This window comes from Podarcis tiliguerta, assembly GCF_965153285.1.
Source record: "Podarcis tiliguerta genome assembly, chromosome: 14".
Taxonomy (NCBI): domain Eukaryota; kingdom Metazoa; phylum Chordata; class Lepidosauria; order Squamata; family Lacertidae; genus Podarcis; species Podarcis tiliguerta.
The window spans coordinates 6,225,625-6,243,623 of NC_139547.1; the positions used below are offsets into that span (position 1 = coordinate 6,225,625).

General features: G+C 50.0%; 1 long non-coding RNA gene across 1 annotated transcript; it reads right to left on the reverse strand.

The window, feature by feature from the left end:
- Positions 1 to 584: 584 nt before the first annotated feature.
- LOC310664283 lies at positions 585 to 16,764 on the reverse strand. Its single transcript, XR_014504861.1, has 3 exons — positions 16,695 to 16,764; positions 10,063 to 10,347; positions 585 to 829 (listed from the first exon to the last, which is right to left on the reverse strand). It is a non-coding gene; the product is annotated as an uncharacterized lncRNA (long non-coding RNA).
- Positions 16,765 to 17,999: the final 1,235 nt, after the last annotated feature.

Below are 17,999 nucleotides of genomic sequence, written 5' to 3' on the forward strand. Positions count from 1 at the left end.
TTGTGAGCTCTTCTGCAGTTGAATGCCATGCTTTGCTGATGATTCTCATCTTTGCCTTTTATCACTGTTACGTTAAAGGTCAATGTCTCAAGGGACAAGCTCTTTCCTTCGCAGCTCACTGGCAGTCATGGACTCAGGTTCAGCTGCCAACATCTCCCTGTGCAAGACTCCTGACTGAGACCCTGAAGAGCTCGTCTGACCTTGTGGGCAAAACCAACCTGGTTCTCTCCAGATGTTAGATAACAGAGCCATCCATTGCCCCATATCATGTTGGCTGGGGCTGATGAGAGTTGTAATCCAAAACAGCTGGAGGGCACCAAATTGGGGTCCAATAGTCTGACTTTGTATAAGGAAGCAGGATAGATGGAAAACACGAATGTTGAGAAGGGATTTAGCACTTAAGCTGTTCAGATATATAATACTGAACCTTGACTTGTTGGCTTAACAATGAGTATAATTCCAACTGTATAGTGAAGCTCTCCTTTCATCTGCCTGGCTAAATTCTGGTCTCCTAAGGGCAGCCCCCTCATCCAGGTGTGTTTCAGGTGTGTGTACTGAACCTTCAGTAAATCACACTGTCAAAGTTGGAGTTAACTCTTTATTAGCAAAAACACAATCTTCACATAACTTGGCTGAGTGTCAGGCCTAATGAGCACAGCAGCTCATTCCCAGTAGGTCTGGCCCCATGAATCAGTTGCTGAAACTGGAAGTCCCCATCTCACCACAGCTGTCTTAAGTTCCCTCCTTTCCAAGGCTTCTTCCAAGCAATCAGAGACTGCGCCTGCATGCAGCCTGCTGCTGTGCCACCTGTTTCAGCTCTCTTCTGGATCTGGGAAACAAGCAGGGAGGGGAGCTTGTCACAGCAGGAGAGACAACTGCTAGACTCATCTCTGTCTCTCTTTTTTTTCTTTCAAATTTTTTTATTGATTTTCCAATTTTTTTAGACAAACAAACAGACAAACATACATACATACATCTTAACTGTACTTAATCCAATCTTAGTAACATCGTTGAGTGACTTCCTCGAATCCCCCTGGCTGAGTTTCAGTGTTTATCATTGTAAGAGTTTTCCAAAACCAATTTTCTCATAAAATTAACTCAATCACTTAACATCTTTCTTTTCATTTTTAACTTTAAACATATTATTCTCTAACATTACATATTTAAATCCTCATTTCTGTCTCTTGGCTCTCTCCTCCCTGCTTCAGCTTCTACCAGGGCCGTCTTTAGCAGATGTGCCACCGGGGTGCAAATATCCGCTCAGGGCCCCCAAATTACCACGGATAGTGGGGGGCCCCCTGAAGCTGCACACTGCCAGCCATGGGGGGGGGGGGCTGTGTGCGCAACTCTCCCCCATGCTGCTATGGGAGAGCAATCCCCACAGAGGCTTGGGAGGGAAGCTGCGCGCCCACCAGCCATATAGTTGGCGGGGCGTAGCTTCGATCTTAGGCCTCTGCAGAGATTGCTCTCCTCCCACAGAGGCTTGGGAAGGAAACCGCCCGCCCACCAGCATATGTTTGACAGGGAGCCGCTGGCGGGCGTGCAGGGAAAGGGGAGGCCACCAGCAAAGCCGCACAGCTCCCCCACTCGCTGGGGTGCCCCTGAGAGGCCGATGCCCTGGTGCAACAAACCACTAAGCTGTATGGGAAAGACGGCTCTGGCTTCTACCTCTGATTCTGGACTCCTCTCTGTCACTGAGTCTCCCAGCTCATTAAGCCCTGTTACTTCTTCCCAGTCTTCTCCTTTTCCCTCTGACCACTCATCATTGTCCCACCTCCACTCCCTGGGCTCCAATGCTTCTTCCCTTGGTGGTTCCCCAGCCAGTTCCTCCCACCATTCTTCTGCATGCAACCAGTCCATGACATCTAGGTATTGTTGGACTACAACTCCCACCAGCCTCAGCCTGCATGCTTAATGGTCAGGGATGGGGAAGGCTGCTCTAGGTAAACCTCAGCCAAACTTGCTTCTCCTTGGGGAGGGGGGGGAGAGGAGTCCTTGTGACTTGCATCAACCTGGCTTGCAATCTGTCTCCCACTGAAGGTAGAGGCAAATCTCCTGTGGATTTCAAGAGGAGGGGACTGGGTGGATTGTCCTATGCCTAGCCTTGGCTCATGCAAAAAGAGAAATGGAGGTGGGCTTTTGCAGACCCACCAACATTTCTTTCCCCTGCTGGAGAATCTCCAGAAAGATAACTTCAGCTCCACACGTACCCAGCCTCTCTCCTCCTCACCAACCCCAGTCTAGGGAAACAGCCACGAAGGGAAAGTGATTCTGCATCAAATCTGTTTACATTTTCAGCAGAAATGGCAGAAAAAGATTTGACACCCCCTGAGATATTTGGTGATTTCTGCATAAAGAAAACGGGTTGGGGGGGGGATAACTCATTTTAGGTAGTCAGTGAGGCTGGCAAATGTAATTTGCGAGTAAGAATTTATCTTTGTGTAAATTAATTTGTGTGCGTGTGTGTGTTTAAACTCATTAAGTATGTCAGTGTGGCTCAGTAAATCTGATAAAGTTGCAAACGCATTAGAAGCAGCTGTCTCTGTCCCGAGAGGAGGATGTTTCTATTGCATCTATTAATTCTGTAGGCATATAAAATTAGGCCTCCCTTTCCCCCTGACCTCCATTCCCAGCAAAAGCAGCAGCTCTCACCTCCCCAACCTTGCGGGGCTTATTCTGACTGCAGGCTGCTCAAGGCCCTCTGCCAGGTGGCTCTGTGCAAAACCCTGTTGTGGACCAACCTTCTAGCTGAGTCCCTGGGGGCAGGGGATTTCATGGTCCCTCTCCCAGCCCGGAAATGTAGGCAAGCCCTGGAAAAGGGCTCCAGGGGGCCAGCACCCTGCCCTGCCAGTGGCTGGTTCTCACAGCAGGGTCTGTTCTGCACCCTCCTCACTCTCTGTTTTCTGAGGGGCATTTTGCACAAAAGCAGTATTTGTGTCAGGGGAAGGTGCTGCCAGCCAAGGACACAGAGACCCCAGAAGCAGTTTTGCCCAAACCCTGTGAGTCAGCCAGCTTTTCAAAACAAGTCGCCAAATACACAAAGACGTTTCACTCCCTTGAGCAGTTTTGGAAACTAGTTCTTTCTGAGGAGGCAGCAGCAGCAGCAGAATCTCCCCCTCCTGGCCAGGATGGGCTCCCTTAGGAAGAAGCACCCGCTGCCACTCGCACGCAGAATCAGGAGAGGCCTAATTAGCCCAAGGCCAGCAGGACTGGCTGCATGCATTCGTCAGCAAATGCCCTGAAGCTCCAGTCATCTGTGAGGATTCAAGAGGAAGTAGAGGCTACATCCTACAGGAAGCCCAGGTCACACAAAGCTTGTCTGCCTCCCATGAACTGTCTTCAGAGCAGGGGCCAAGGGGGGGATGTGGGGGTCTCAGAAGAAGGTGCCTTACAGGTGCTTTCCCCTTATAGAATCATAGAGTTGGAAGAGACCACAAGGGCCATCGAGTCCAACCCCCTGCCGAGCAGGAAACACCATCAGAGCACTCCTGACATATGGTTGTCAAGCCTCTGCTTAAAGACCTCCACAGAAGGAGACTCCACCACACTCCTTGGCAGCAAATTCCACTGTCGAACAGCTCTTACTGTCAGGAAGTTCTTCCTAATGTTGAGGTGGAATCTTCTTTCTTGTAGTTTGGATCCATAGCTCCGTGTCCGCTTCTCTGGAGCAGCAGAAAACAACCTTTCTCCCTCCTCTATGTGACATCCTTTTATATATTTGAACATGGCTATCATATCACCCCTTAACCTCCTCTTCTCCAGGCTAAACATGCCCAGCTCCCTTAGCCCTCTAAGCAGTTCCTGAGGGTCAGCCTGCCTGGGTGCCATCCCTAGTTAAAAACTCTCTCCTGCCCAGAGGAAATAATGAGATGGGTGGTTCTGAATTTTGCCTTTTCCAGCATGGGAGTGGGCAGGACAGGGCAGAACAGAACAGAGTGCTCCCTCCTTCCCTCCAAGAAGCCAACTGAGGAGCCTGTCTGACTGGAGGCTATGGTAGCAAGCAGCCCGGCTGGGAATTATTCAGGGGAGCGACAAAGGAGACAGCTCTGGTGTCAGAAGCTCTGCTGTGAAACATATTTTGAAACAAGCTGTCCCCTGCCCAGGGCTCTCTCCACTCTCATGTTTCGGTCTTTTGCTCTAAACCAGCAACGTAAGCCCATCTCTCCTTTGCCTTCATTCTTGGGGCTTGGATTAGGATAAACGACAGCACTGTTTTTCACTCCTGCAATCTGGTTGCAGCAGGAGAATCAAGGCCTGCCGGAGAGAAATAGAAAAAAGTTGACCTGGCCTTTGTCCCACTTATTTGTGACTGCAAAGGTCAGGTAGGTGAAATCTCTGTGCCGGTTCTCTGCGCCTGACTCTGAAAATCAATTTGTGGCTATAATTAGGGGTCCGAGAGCTCTTCTTTCTTAGGCACATAAACCCCAGGAAGAAATTAATCCCAATGGGAGCAGACCAGCCTCTTGCTTTCCAGCCTCCTTAGAGGCTCAGATCCTGGAAGGTATAGAAGGAATTCTCACATGGACTCCTCAGCCAACTCTCTCAGCTTTAGGCAGAAATATCGGTGGTGAGGTTTGTTAACTGCCCATCTACATTTTGCTATTGTCTGCTGAAACATAAATGAGTATTGATCTGAAATGGAAAAAGAAGCATTGTTTTGGCGAGGTGAGGTGTCTTGGCAGCCGGTTCCTTTGCTGCTGGCCGCAAAAGTCCTCATTTATTTCGCCTTCCAAATTCGGATTTAATATTCCTTATGGCTGGCTCATAATTTGATTTGTATACCACCTTGTCATCCCTTAGAAAGATTAATTCCAGAGTCCTGGCCTGGGGCCTTCTTCCAGAATTCTGACAGCCTCCAGAAGCAGATTCTGCCCTGCGTGGTCACTCAAGCCTTGAGACAGGCTGTTTACAAAGAGAACGCATGTGCAAAATCTCTAACGAATTTTGCCAAAGAAGCAGCAACATGAAAAGTGGTGGCAGAGCCAGAGTGAGGCCATTGGTCAGCTGAGGCATCAGGGGGACTCCCCCCCCCCCAACTGGATGATGTGTGGATAGATGCACTTATTCACAGGACTTCCATTTGAACACTTCTGAGGGGTGGGCGACCCCAGCATGGCCCGGTCCAGGCAGGGGATTCACCTGCCAAGGGCTGCATTGGCTGGCCGGGCTCCCCTCTGCGTGGGCAGGCAAGTGGTACAGCATGGCCCCACTTGGCTCCGGTGGAGTGCAGCTGGGTCATTTTAGACTTTGAACTTTTGATGGTGTTTGCAGGCCTCTCTTGCTCATTCAAGGTCTCCTCACTCACTTCAGAACACATTAGCCACCAGCCTGCCTGAATCTGCTCATTCTGCTGAGTGGGGGCCCAGACATCTGCCCCAAAGTCCTTCCCTGGTGCTAACATGGTCCCCCCCTTTTTTTGTCACCCAGTGCCACCTCAGACCCCCTCAGGGCCTGTGTGTGCAGTTATTTCCAGAGGGGCAACAGCTGGGCTAGTCTGCCAAGTATATTGTGGGACCAAAGGTAGGATGGTGGCATGAGCATTCCTGGACCAGATGCATGAAGTGGAATCCGTAACTGACAGGTTGTGGGGCGGGGGGGGGGTGTCTATTGTCCTACCAATGCTCAGCCTCCGCTGCCCGACACACACGCAAAGACACCCCCCCCCCCGCTGCTGCCTCTCCTTCCAGGCTTCCTCTAATCCTGCATTCAGAAAGTTGTCGGGATGACGTTGCAGAGGCTTTGGGGATGAGGAGCACTGAGGCTGGAGATGTGCCGCCGGGTAAAAATAGAAAAGTGAGTGATGTTTGGAACAAATGAGCCTCGGTGTAAATGGCATGTTTTGACAGCGGATCTTCATTAAGCTGCGGATTATCCATTATGCAAATGCGACCTCGACATGGGCCTTGCTGCTGCTGGTCCGCCACTTTGGCTCTGCCAGCCAGCAGGGATCAGGCGCTGATTTTCCCAGGGTTCTCCTCACTGTCCTCTCTGATTAGGGCATATCATCCCAGGATCCAAAGGACTGCCACCGCTCCCCCCAGGGATGCCTCTTCTCCTGACGGAGGGCTGCTGGAGGAAGACTGTCCTGCTTCCCCTTGCCAGGAGGGTGGAGTGGAGCTGAGAAGCCTGCCCTGCCCCAGGCTTCATGTCCGAATGGACAACTGGCCCACTGACTTCTTCTTGGGGGTCTTCCACAGTTGGGTGCGAGTCCAAATGACCCTTGTTAGAATGGCCAGGAGGAAGAGATTTTAAACTGGTGTCTGAGTTTTGATTATTTCCCTCTTCTCTCCCTGTCCCTTTCACCTTGTGTGCTTTTTTTCAGATTGTATGGCTGTGGGTAGGGACTGCCCTGTTTTGACGGCATGCAAGCTACTCTGGGAGCCTTTTTGGCTTAAGAGCGGGGTATAAATGTTCAATATAAATAATGATTAAAATAAATAATCTTTCTGTGCAGACTCTGGCTCAGCTCAAGATCCAAAGCTGCTTGGTCCTGAGCCAGTGTGGACCCCTCCTCCTTTTCCTTCTCCTTTGCTCAAGTCCAGCAGCTCTTTAGGGGCTCAGGCAGAGAGACCCTTGGGTGCTGCTAAGATCCCTTATAAGCAGTCAGGAGGGGAGTGCAACTGGGAGCTGGTGGTGTCAAGTCCCACAGAGCCAAGCCCTGTTCCTGAGCAGCCATGGGGGCTGCTACTACTTGGAAAGGCTTGTCACTCAGGGCTCACAGAACAGGCAGAGAAGCCCCCAAAGGTCAGCTAGGCCTCTTCCCAGCACTGGTTTGCACTGGTGTCATTGGTGAAGAGAGCAACCATCTCTTGCTGGTCCTGCTGGACTTTCAACACACACCTCTTTTATCATGTTCACCCGGCACATCCCCCCCTTTCTTTAAGTCATATTCTACAATAAATAAAAATGCTTTTATTATTTACATAGCGCTATTGTTTCCTTTGGAAACAAAAGCAGGAGGGAGATGGATGCTGCTTCACATCCATCCATGTTGCATTTCCTTGAGCCACAGCTTTCTCTCTCCTCCCACCCCCCACTGTCCCCAAGGAGCTGGACTTCTTTCCCAGGGAGGTCTCAGGCCAGCACCTCCTTTGGTTTTCACTGGAGTGGGGGACAGTATTGGGGCAATTTCCCTTTCCCTCATGGTGCATGGCCCAGGATACAGCTGGAGTGCCAAGACAGGGTGAGAGAGAACCTGGGGGCGGCCTTGGAACAGCCCTTCTGCCCACAGCCAAGCAAGGCTCTCTGGAAGCAGTTGCCTCAGACCCCAGCACAGCAGGTAAGTTGCCCAGGCAAGAGAACCCTGATCCCCCCCTGGCTGTCATCAAGCCACGGAGCTAACAAAAGCTGGCAGCCACTGGCTCAGCAGCCACAAGGATGTGCAGAGGAGGGTGGATGGAAGGAGCCTAATTGGGCAAGGCGGGGGAAGAAAGAGAGGGAACTAGCACCCAAACTGAACTTTCCCTGGGGCAAACGAAGAAGAAGAAACCAACAACAACCCTTAAACCTGGAGCTTTTAAGCATGGACCTGTGCCTGGAAAGAGAGGGGCAAAGGTTAGGTGTGGACAAATCCTTGGTCCAATATCCAGGTGTAATTAAAAGGGCCTCACTGCTCATAACAGATACCAAGATCACTTGTGTGGGTGCATGGATTTGTTGCTCTGCCCTGTCCTGCTACGGGAAAACATCCAATCAGTGTTTCATTTTAAAATATATTACAGCATACAATTTTTACCTGGGCAGCATCCATGTAACACTATTCCCCTGGAAAGAGCAGAAGGCACCCGCTGCCCCAAATGCCTTTTGCTCTTGAGAATATTCCTAGGTAAGCAGAGAGACTTTGATGTGCTCACTCTGTTGTCTAAGTGGGAAGAGGCTTTATAATCCCTCCTTTAATTATTCTGGAGGCATGAGACATATTAAATATTTACTTTTGAAAAAGGTATATCTATGGGTCTGCCCTTCCACCCCATAGCTCCCTTCCGTTCTTCTCCACCATCTCGCTGCAGTCCCTTGTTGCTGCCCCCCCCAACTCCCAGCAAACCCAACATCTGGAGGGCCACAGATGTTCCCACTGCTGCTTTCCAGCTATGCTTCCCACTGCCAGTTGCCAAACGCAGAGGTGCTGTTGTGTCGGGGAGAGGCCAGCAGGGGGCGCTGCTTGGTCTCAGACAGTGGCTGAAGCGCTGTAGCGCAAAACCTTCCCCAAGCTCTGCCCTCCCTTCCCCTCTTGATTTCAACGCACAGAAACTGCAGGAAAACCAACAGCTGCTCCCAACAACCCCCACCCTGCCCATTTACCAATTCTATTACAGAGGCAAGATGCAGCGAGTAGCTGCACACTATAATGGAAACGTGTAGGCATTGTACTTCTGACAGAAAGGAGTGAAATGAATCTGCATTGGATTTCCTAGGAATGGTCTTTTGCTGCTCCGCTGAAAGGAGTCAAGGCACTCCGGGGATGTGATGCAGCTGCTCCATCTTGGGGCTTGATCTGCAGAAGAGGTCCAGAGTCCTTGTGGAGCTGATCTGCAGTGCAAGCCCCCCAGCCAGCCAGCCAGCCCCCAGGCCCTGACTCCCTTCCCTCCAGGTCACGGGAGTCCTTTGCAATCACTCACCTCCAGCATTGCAGGACCACTACTCTCCCTCCCAGGAGGGACCAACTGACGACCAGAGAGGCCACAAGCCTGTCCTCTTAGCAAAACAAATGCTTCCAGGCACCAGTTTACATCTGAGGTTACACCCTTTGCTTCTCACCTGTGATATGGTTACCAGATTTTTTCAAAGAATCCGGGGACACCTTTTTTTTAAAAAAAAAAGAGAGAAAAAAGTTATTAAAAAATATTTTTCAAAAATATTAAGAAGTAGTATCTTCTCTTCTGTGGTCTCCTCTGTCGTGCAGCCTTCCTCTGGGCCCTGGCCTGCTCTCTTGGAATGCTAGCCGCCGTGGAGTAGACTTGGGTCGGGCCTGGGCTTGGCCACGTGTCCTTGCCCTCCCGGTGCTCTCCTCTCTTTCTCAGTGGCGGCAGCTGCGTGGCAAGGTCGGGGCTCCCCTCTTTTTTCTCCTTCCTCTTTCTCTCTCTTCCTTCTCCTTCCCCTCTCCTCCTTCTCCCTGCATCAGCTCCAGGGTTTTCCTGGCCCTGGAGCGCTGCTGAGCAGTCGGCCGAGTGCTCTCACTTCTGGCACGATTTGGGTCATGGGGGGTGGGTAAGCGGTTCCCCCAGTTGATGCACCAGGTGTCCCCGCTTCTCCCTCAGCAGTGGCAGTGGTAGTCTCAGCAGCCCAGAGTGAGCCTGGTAGTGCAGTTGACTCTGGCTGGCTTCAGAAGCTGCTCGCTGCCGTGGTGCCCACCATTTTGACTCGCTGGAAGTCCCCATATGATGTGTCTTGTGCCGCTGAACCAATCACACAACATTCATTCCCTACTAATAAACCTACAACACTTAAAATATAAATCTGGGGACATTAAATGAAATCCAGGGACATTCCAGGGACGGATTTTGTCCGGGGACAGATTTGTAAATCTGGGACGGTCCCTGGGAAATGGAGACATCTGATAACCATAACCTGTGACGCTCACATGCTTGCTTTCTCCCGTATCAACCTTAGTGTTAAAAAAAATGCAGCTGGAGAGCCACAGAAGGGGGCCGCAAGCTCCATTTGCCCCAGAGGGCTGTGAGTGGGCTTCTTTTCTACTCCCCTCCCTGCTATCGGATGGTGGGTGGAGGAGGGGAAGAGAAATCTGCAAGGACCAGAGATGCACCCTTTCCTGGATTTACCGTATTTTTTGCTCTATAAGACTCACTTTTTCGCTCCTAAAAAGTAAGGGGAAATGTGTGTGCGTCTTATGGAGTGAATGCAGGCTGCACAGCTATCCCAGAAGCCAGAACAGCAAGAGGGATTGTTGCTTTTGCTGCGCAGTGATCCCTCTTGCTGTTCTGGCTTCTGGGATTCAGAATATTTTTTTTTTGTTTTCCTTCTCCAAAAACTACGTGCGTCTTATGGTCTGGTGCGTCTTATAGAACGAAAAATACGGTATTCTGTGTGAAATGTGGCTCTTACCTTTAAAACTCTTAGGCAAGAGTCGCCTGCAAAGCGTCCCCATGGCTTGCCTGAGATGCTTCCAGCTACACACATTTCTAAACACTCTGTCAGACTGATTTGCAGGCCACTTAAGCCAGTGGCAGGCTCCTAGTTTAATGAGATAATGTTTTCAGAACGGCTTTGGAGGTGCACAAGATCTCTCTTCTTCACCCAACCCTCTGGTTTGTAGCATGAGACTCGTGTTAAGGGAGGTGTCCACTCTTCGCCACATTTCAGTTCTGTTCTCCTTCCAGGTTGCGTTACCTACAAGAGAGTAAGACAGGTCGATAGGGGAGAGAAAAACAGGGGCGCTGTGGGCTGACACTGGGTTTTGGCCTCTTGAGGAGTGGGCATCTGATGCCAGGGACTGTCCATCAGCCAGGGACATGTCTGCTGGAATAAACTTGTTAGTCTCTAAAGGACCACCAGACTCTTGGGCTCAGAGCACTTCACAGCCATGATACTGGCAACCCTCCCCAGAAAGGGTGGGTGGTGCTCAGTCAGCTGGGAAGCTTGTGGTTAAGTACTAACCCTGGCATGGGGAGAAGGCACTGCCCTCACCTCAGCATGCTCCATGGCTGACAAGGGCTTTGAAGATGACTCTTTGTCCCAGACGCAGCATGCAGTCCCTGCTCGCTCTGCTGACTCTCTAAGCTAAACTTGGATTACTGAAAGACTTCAAAATTCACATTCTGTAACAATGCCAAGACGGAGCTATTTAACTTCGTGCTTCACCTGGCAGGGACCAGACCGGAGGCTGTGGGGAAACTGACAAAACTCGCTTCAGGCAAGAAGGTCTTGTAGTTCCTTCCAAGGCAGGCAGCAGACACACCTTGCAGAAGGACCATGTCTTACCTGCTTGCTTTGTTTGCCAACAAACCAGATGAAGATTTTTACATTAGTTGAACTTCTAAAAGTCACTTGTAACAACATGAATGAAATGTTTAAATGGGATTGTTAAGAATATAAAGCACTATAGATGTCAGGGAACTGCCATCGGAAGGACAGGAGGTGCAAAGGCTCACTGAGGTTGAGAGAGACGCAGCAGCTGAAGAGGGAACCAGTAGGGGGAGAGCAGGAACTTCAAGGGAAGGTGAGTCGGAGGGATGGCTCAGAGACGCTTCCAGCGAAAACAGCGGGGAGGTCTCAGGACCTCCTATAGGGACACCCATTCCTCGCCGGAAACTGTCACGCCGAGAGTCCAGAAGACGTGTTTCCGCTAAGGAGCTTTTATGTTGGAAACGATTCCGAAAGCAACCACTTTCGGATTCTGCTAGCGATTGACGCAGCCATGCTGGAGGGGCTCCGTCACAGGCAGAGGTTTGAAAACTTGATCAAACTCTGAGGGACTTGCAGTTTACGCACAAGCAGCTCATCATCCCATCACAGCAATCCGAAAGTCACCGAAAGCCAGCTTGTGCAGGGAGAGGCATCATGAGCGACCCAGCCGGAACCGGAGGAGCAGGAGCAGCTGGAGGGGGTCCAAGCCTGGAGGAAAGGTACAGAGCGTTGGAGATCCAGCTTGCCTTGCAAACGGCGAGGCTTGAGGAGAGGAGGGCTCAGGATGCAGAAAAGGGGAAGGAGAAAACCACCCCGCTCGCCAGAAAGGTGCCAGGATTGGTGCAGAAATTCGGGGGGGACCCCAGAAACTATCATGCCTTTAGAACAGAGATGCAATACGCTCTCAACCTGCAGTTTGATGACTTCCCCGACGAGGAATCGCGAGTGGCTTTTGTAATTGGCCATCTCGAATCAGGGGCGAAGGACTGGGTTAGACCCCTGAGATCCTAAAGGACACGAGGAAGTTTTTTCGTGCCATGGACCTGATGTTTTCCAGTGACATTGAGCAGGGAGAGGTGCGAAGGCAGTTAATGGCTTGCAAACAGGGGAGCCGGTCTGTCCGTGAGTACTGGACTGAGTTTACTATGTTGATTCATAGATTGGGGTGGGACCTATCGGCGGAACCCATCCAGATGCTTTTCGAAGAGGGGCTTTCTTCGGCCCTTAAAGATGAACTTTCCCGGGGGCCCAGGGCGGAGTCTATGGACCAGCTGACCAAATCCGTGCTGGCCATAGGAGCGCGCCAGGAAGCGAGGGCTTTGGAAAGGCGGGAAGGGAAAGGAGAACGTTGGAGGGAGCTCCGCATTCCAGACATTCCAGAGCCGCCTTTCCCGCCGGCAGAGCCGATGGAAGTTGGAACAGCGCGGGCGCGCGCAGTTTCAAATCTCAGTGAAGGGCGGAAGAAGGAGGGAAAGAGCGCCAAGAAATGTTATCTCTGCCAACAGCCAGGGCACTTTGCCAGAGTCTGTCCACGAAGAAAGGAATGGCAAGGGGTGGCAGGAGCTGTTGGGGAAGAAGAGGAGGAAAGCAAGGAGCAAGTAAAAGCCAACACCTGGCTGCCACCGTCGGGGCACAGCAGCCAGGCCAAAGAGCAGTGAAAGTGCCCACGCCAGAACCTCCCAGACCTGCTTTAGTGATAGAGGTGTTGCTAGAGCTGCCAAACGGACACCCACTACAGATCAAGGCGCTTTTGGATTCAGGCAGCTCCTGTAATTTCATGAGTAAGGAGTTTGCAGCTGAGCACCAGATACAGACCATCCCTTTAAGTAACCCCTTGCAGGTGACCACGATTGACGGCAGAGAGCTGTTGGGAGGAGAAGTGAGCCAACAGACAGTCCCGATGATAATGAGGGTGGCAAGGCACACCGAAAGGATAGCGTTTAATGTGGCCACCTTGGGAGGAGCTCCCATCATTTTGGGGATGAGCTGGCTGGCACTACACGATCCTCTAGTGGGCTGGCATCAGAGGGTGGTCTCCTTTGGGTCAGCGCATTGCCTAGAACACTGCAAGCAGGGGAAGGTTCCAGGAGGAGCCAGAGTCACCCTAGCCGGGATGGAAGTAATGAATAAAGGGAAGGTGCCTCCGCAATACGCAGATCTGAGCAACGTATTCAGCGAAAGGGAAGCAGACAAACTGCCGCCGCATAGACCATTTGACTGTCAAATCAACCTACTCCCTGGGGCCCAACTCCCAGTGGGCAAGCTGTACGCCATGTCAGACAGGGAGATGCAGGAGTTGAGGGAGTTCATTGACAAAAACCTGAAGCGAGGTTTCATCAGGGAGTCCCGAGCGGTGGGGGGCAGCCCAGTGTTTTTTGTGGACAAAAAGAACACAGATAAGCCGAGACTTGTAGTGGACTTCAGGGCCCTAAATGCCGTGTCGGAACCCCTGGCTTTTCCTATGCCCCGAATTGATGACATTTTGACCAGGGTGAGGAAGGGGAAGATTTTTACAAAACTGGACCTGCGGGGGGCGTACAATCTGATACGCATAAGGAAGGGGGATGAATGGAAGACCACCATGTTCACCCCTTTGGGAGCATTTGAATACCTCGTTATGCCCTTCGGTCTACAAGCAGGCTCGGCGTGCTTTCAAAGTTTTATGAACCACGTCTTGGGACCTTTGCTCTACAAGAATTGTGTGGCCTTTTAAGATGACGTGTTGGTGTATTCGGAAGATGAGGAGCAGCATGTGAGGGACGTGCGAGAAGTGTTGGGCCGGCTGCAAGCCAATCAGCTGTGGGTGAAACTGGAGAAGTGCCAGTTTCATACCAAGGAGGTGGAATTCCTGGGGTACCGCTTGTCAGACAAGGGATTGGCCATGGATCCAGGCAAGGTCCAAGCGGTACTGGAATGGAAGACACCGAAGACCAAGAAGGATGTGCAAAGGTTCCTGGGATTTGGGAACTTTTATCGGAAGTTCATCAAGAACTTTGCACACTTGACGGCACCCATCACCGACTGCCTCAGCAGCAAGAAGAAATTTGTTTGGACGGCGGAGGCGGAGCGAGCATTTGAAGAACTGAAAAGGGCTTTCGCCTCGGAAGAACAACTTCTGCATGTGGACTTACGAAAACCCATGAGAGTGGAAACAGACGCGTCCGACCGGGCGATCGGGGCGGTACTTCTTCAACCGGGAAGGAATACGTCGGAGTGGAGACCGTGTGCCTTCTTCTCGAGGAAGCTGAATAAGTCCGAGCGGAACTACACGGTGTATGACAGGGAACTACTCGCCATTCACAAAGCGTTCCGGAGGTGGAGACATTTGTTAATTGGGGCACAACACAAGGTGCAAGTGTGCACCGACCACAAGAATTTGGAGTATTGGAGAACAGCTCGAGTACTCAACCAACGACAAGTGAGATGGGCACAGGAATTCTCCAAATTCCACTTTGAAATTTGTTATGTGCCAGGCCCAGAAAACGTCAGGGCGGACGCTCTCTCACGCAAACCAGAGTATTTGGAGGGGGAGGGGGCAATCGAAGAAAGACATGTCATCCCTGAGGACCGCTGGGTGTGTGGGGCGGCGCTGGTGGGGCGACGAGAACTGGTAGAGGAAACGGAAAATGATGAGTATGCCCAGAATAAGCTCAGAGGTCTCAGGGGAGAGGGCGAGAGCCCCGAATTTTTTGAGGAAAGAAATGGGGCATTGTATTACAAAGGGGCACTGTATATACCAGAAGGTGAATTGAGGGGAAGAGTACTCAAGCAGTTGCACGATAGCCCCACGGCGGGACATTTTGGGCAACACAAGACCATGTGGATGGTTACCAGGGAATTTTGGTGGCCCAAGGTGAGGGAAGATGTAAAGGAGTATGTAAGAGGGTGTGACCAATGTCAGAGAGCCAAAGGGGAAAGAAGGGCGCCGGCAGGGTTATTAGAACCATTACCCACACCAGAACGGCCTTGGGAAGCGGTATCAATAGATTTTATGACGGATCTGCCGAAATCCAAGGGGAAAACAGCCATCATGGTAGTAGTAGACCTGTTAACTAAGATGTGCCACTTTGTAGCATGCTCACATGCAGTCACAGCGGAAGAAACAGCGAAGTTGTTTGTAGAACACATCTTTAGGTTGCACGGCGCCTCCTTGAGGGTGATCTCAGACCGCGGCAAACAATTTACTTCCAGGTTCTGGAGGAAGCTCATGAGCTTGCTGCACGTGGAAGTCAATTTTTCGACTGCCCGGCACCCTGAAACCAACGGGCAGGCGGAAAGAGCAAATGGCATCCTCCAACAATATCTGAGGTGTTATGTCAATGACAGAGAGAACGATTGGGTCGAAAAGTTGGCGCTGGCAGAATTTGCCTACAATAATGCGGAGAATGTGTCCACAGGGATGAGCCCCTTTTTGGCAAATTACGGGTGTCACCCCAGGGCATTTCCAGGGGATGGAGGCGAGAGGTGGAGCGTCCCAGCGGCCGAACATTTTGTAGAAGAGATGGAAGCGATCCATCATCAGCTCCAGCTCAACTTAGAAAGGGCCAAGGCACAATATAAGAAGCAGGCAGACAAGAACAGAAGGGAAGGTGAAACCATAAGGGTGGGGAATCAGGTGTGGCTGTCAACCCAAGGGTTGCCGTTCAAAGGGGGTTGTAAAAAATTAAGACCCAAGAGATTGGGACCCTTTGAGGTCATTCAGCAGGTCAACCCAGTGGCTTTCAAACTCCGGTTACCCAACCACATGAAATTGCACCCAGTGTTCCACAGGTCGTTACTGTCACCATACAGGGGGGGACGTGAAGGGGAGCACACCAGGGGACCAGCCTTGGAAGAAAGGGAAAGCAGCAACCATGTAGCGGAAATCCTCGATTCCAGGTGGAAGGGAAATCAGGTGGAGTATTTGGTGGCGTGGGAAGGGGAACCGGAGTCAGAAAACACCTGGGTGACTGCAGGGGAGGTCAATGACGAGGTTTTAACAGAAACGTTCCACCAACGATTCCCGAGGAAACCACAGCCGGTAGCAAGGTTTAGGAGGGAGTATTTCGGCACCACCGACGAGGAAGAGGAACTGGAAGGATTCGCGGAGGCGGAGTTGGAAGAGGGAATGGACTCCGATGACGAGGAGTACCGAGAGACCAGGGACAGCAACAAGTGGAGGGAAGTGTTCGAAACTTCGGACGATGAGGAAGGTTCTTTCAGGGGTTTTACCTCCTCACAACCCGTAGGGGAGGGGATGGGAGGGGGTGAAGGGGGCCCTGGAGGGGAGGTGGATGTCAGGGAACTGCCATCGGAAGGACAGGAGGTGCAAAGGCTCACTGAGGTTGAGAGAGACGCAGCAGCTGAAGAGGGAACCAGTAGGGGGAGAGCAGGAACTTCAAGGGAAGGTGAGTCGGAGGGATGGCTCAGAGACGCTTCCAGCGAAAACAGCGGGGAGGTCTCAGGACCTCCTATAGGGACACCCATTCCTCGCCGGAAACTGTCACGCCGAGAGTCCAGAAGACGTGTTTCCGCTAAGGAGCTTTTATGTTGGAAACGATTCCGAAAGCAACCACTTTCGGATTCTGCTAGCGATTGACGCAGCCATGCTGGAGGGGCTCCGTCACAGGCAGAGGTTTGAAAACTTGATCAAACTCTGAGGGACTTGCAGTTTACGCACAAGCAGCTCATCATCCCATCACAATAGATATTAATGATTAAGTATAAAATAATGGAAGCAGAAGGGGGAGGGAAGTCAATTAAGATGTATAAGTTAAATTTTTGATGATTTTTGTTGTTGTTATTATAAAATTAATAAATTGTATTATTATTATTTTTTTAAAAGTCTCTACCTGGAACTTCAGTCCTGCAGCAGGAATCCCTGAAGTTCTGCTCCAGTCCTTGGTTCCCCTTTTCCAGCTTGGTTTTTTTTTTTTAAATAATATTTATTGCTTTTTGAACAATTTAAACATTGCAAAACCAAACAAACACTGAAAAATAAAAACCAATACAATACAATATAAAGACACTACATAACACTAAACACATTAAACTAAACAAAACCAAACAAAACAATTTAAAACACTCAAACAATTTCAATATCATATCTTTCATTCACTTGTTTCACCGACCTCCTCACACCTCCCTTTTTGTATTCCACTTCTGCCAAATGTTTCAGCAATTCCTTTCCATCTTCCTCTGTTATCTGTCAAATAATTATCTTAACACATTCTAACCTTATTTTACTTTTAAAATTCCATTAATCTGTTTATACTTAAATCCTTATAACATTTCTACTAAAGCCATATAACTTCCCTTTTCCGGCTTTGCAACAGCCTGCTTCTCCTCAGCCTCGGCCTGTTCTTTCTGCAAACCTGTCCAGCCTGGGCCTACCAACTGTATCTTCCCCCCCTTCCCTCTGGAAAAAGGAAGGCCAGCCTCTCCAAAGCCAGGGCTGCTGGGATATATATATATTTTTATAATGTTTTTTATTAAGGTTTTTACATTAAAGGAAAAGACAAAAGAAAAATACAAAAGTACAAAAGTACAAAAATACAAAAAGACAAAAACAACAACACAAAAATAATAATAAAAACAATTCCATTTTCATAATATTTCTTGCGTTTACTTATTTCCCAGACTTCCCCACACCTCCCCTCACTGTATTCCAGTTCATATATTTAATCAGCAAATCCCTTCCCTCTATCTTAACTTAATCTTTATCTTGACATCTTAATATATCTTAATCTTTTCTTAATATCTTAATATGTTAAACCTTTTAATTTTACACTTTTTAACCTTCGAATTTTCCAAACTCTTTCACCACTTTGTTACTAATAACCTTTTAAGCTCAATCCGAAGTCATACTAACATTCATTAATCTTATAATATTTCTGTAAATAGTCTTTAAATTTCTTCCAGTCTTCTTCCACCGTCTCTTCTCCCTGATCTCTGATTCTGCCGGTCATTTTTGCCAATTCTATGTAGTCCATCACCTTCATCTGCCATTCTTCCAGAGTGGGTAGTTCTTGTGTCTTCCAATACTGCGCAATAAGTATTCTTGCTGCTGTTGTGGCATACATAAAGAAAGTTCTATCCTTCTTTGACACCTGTTGGCCGACCATGCCCAGGAGAAAGGCCTATGGTTTCTTCGGGAA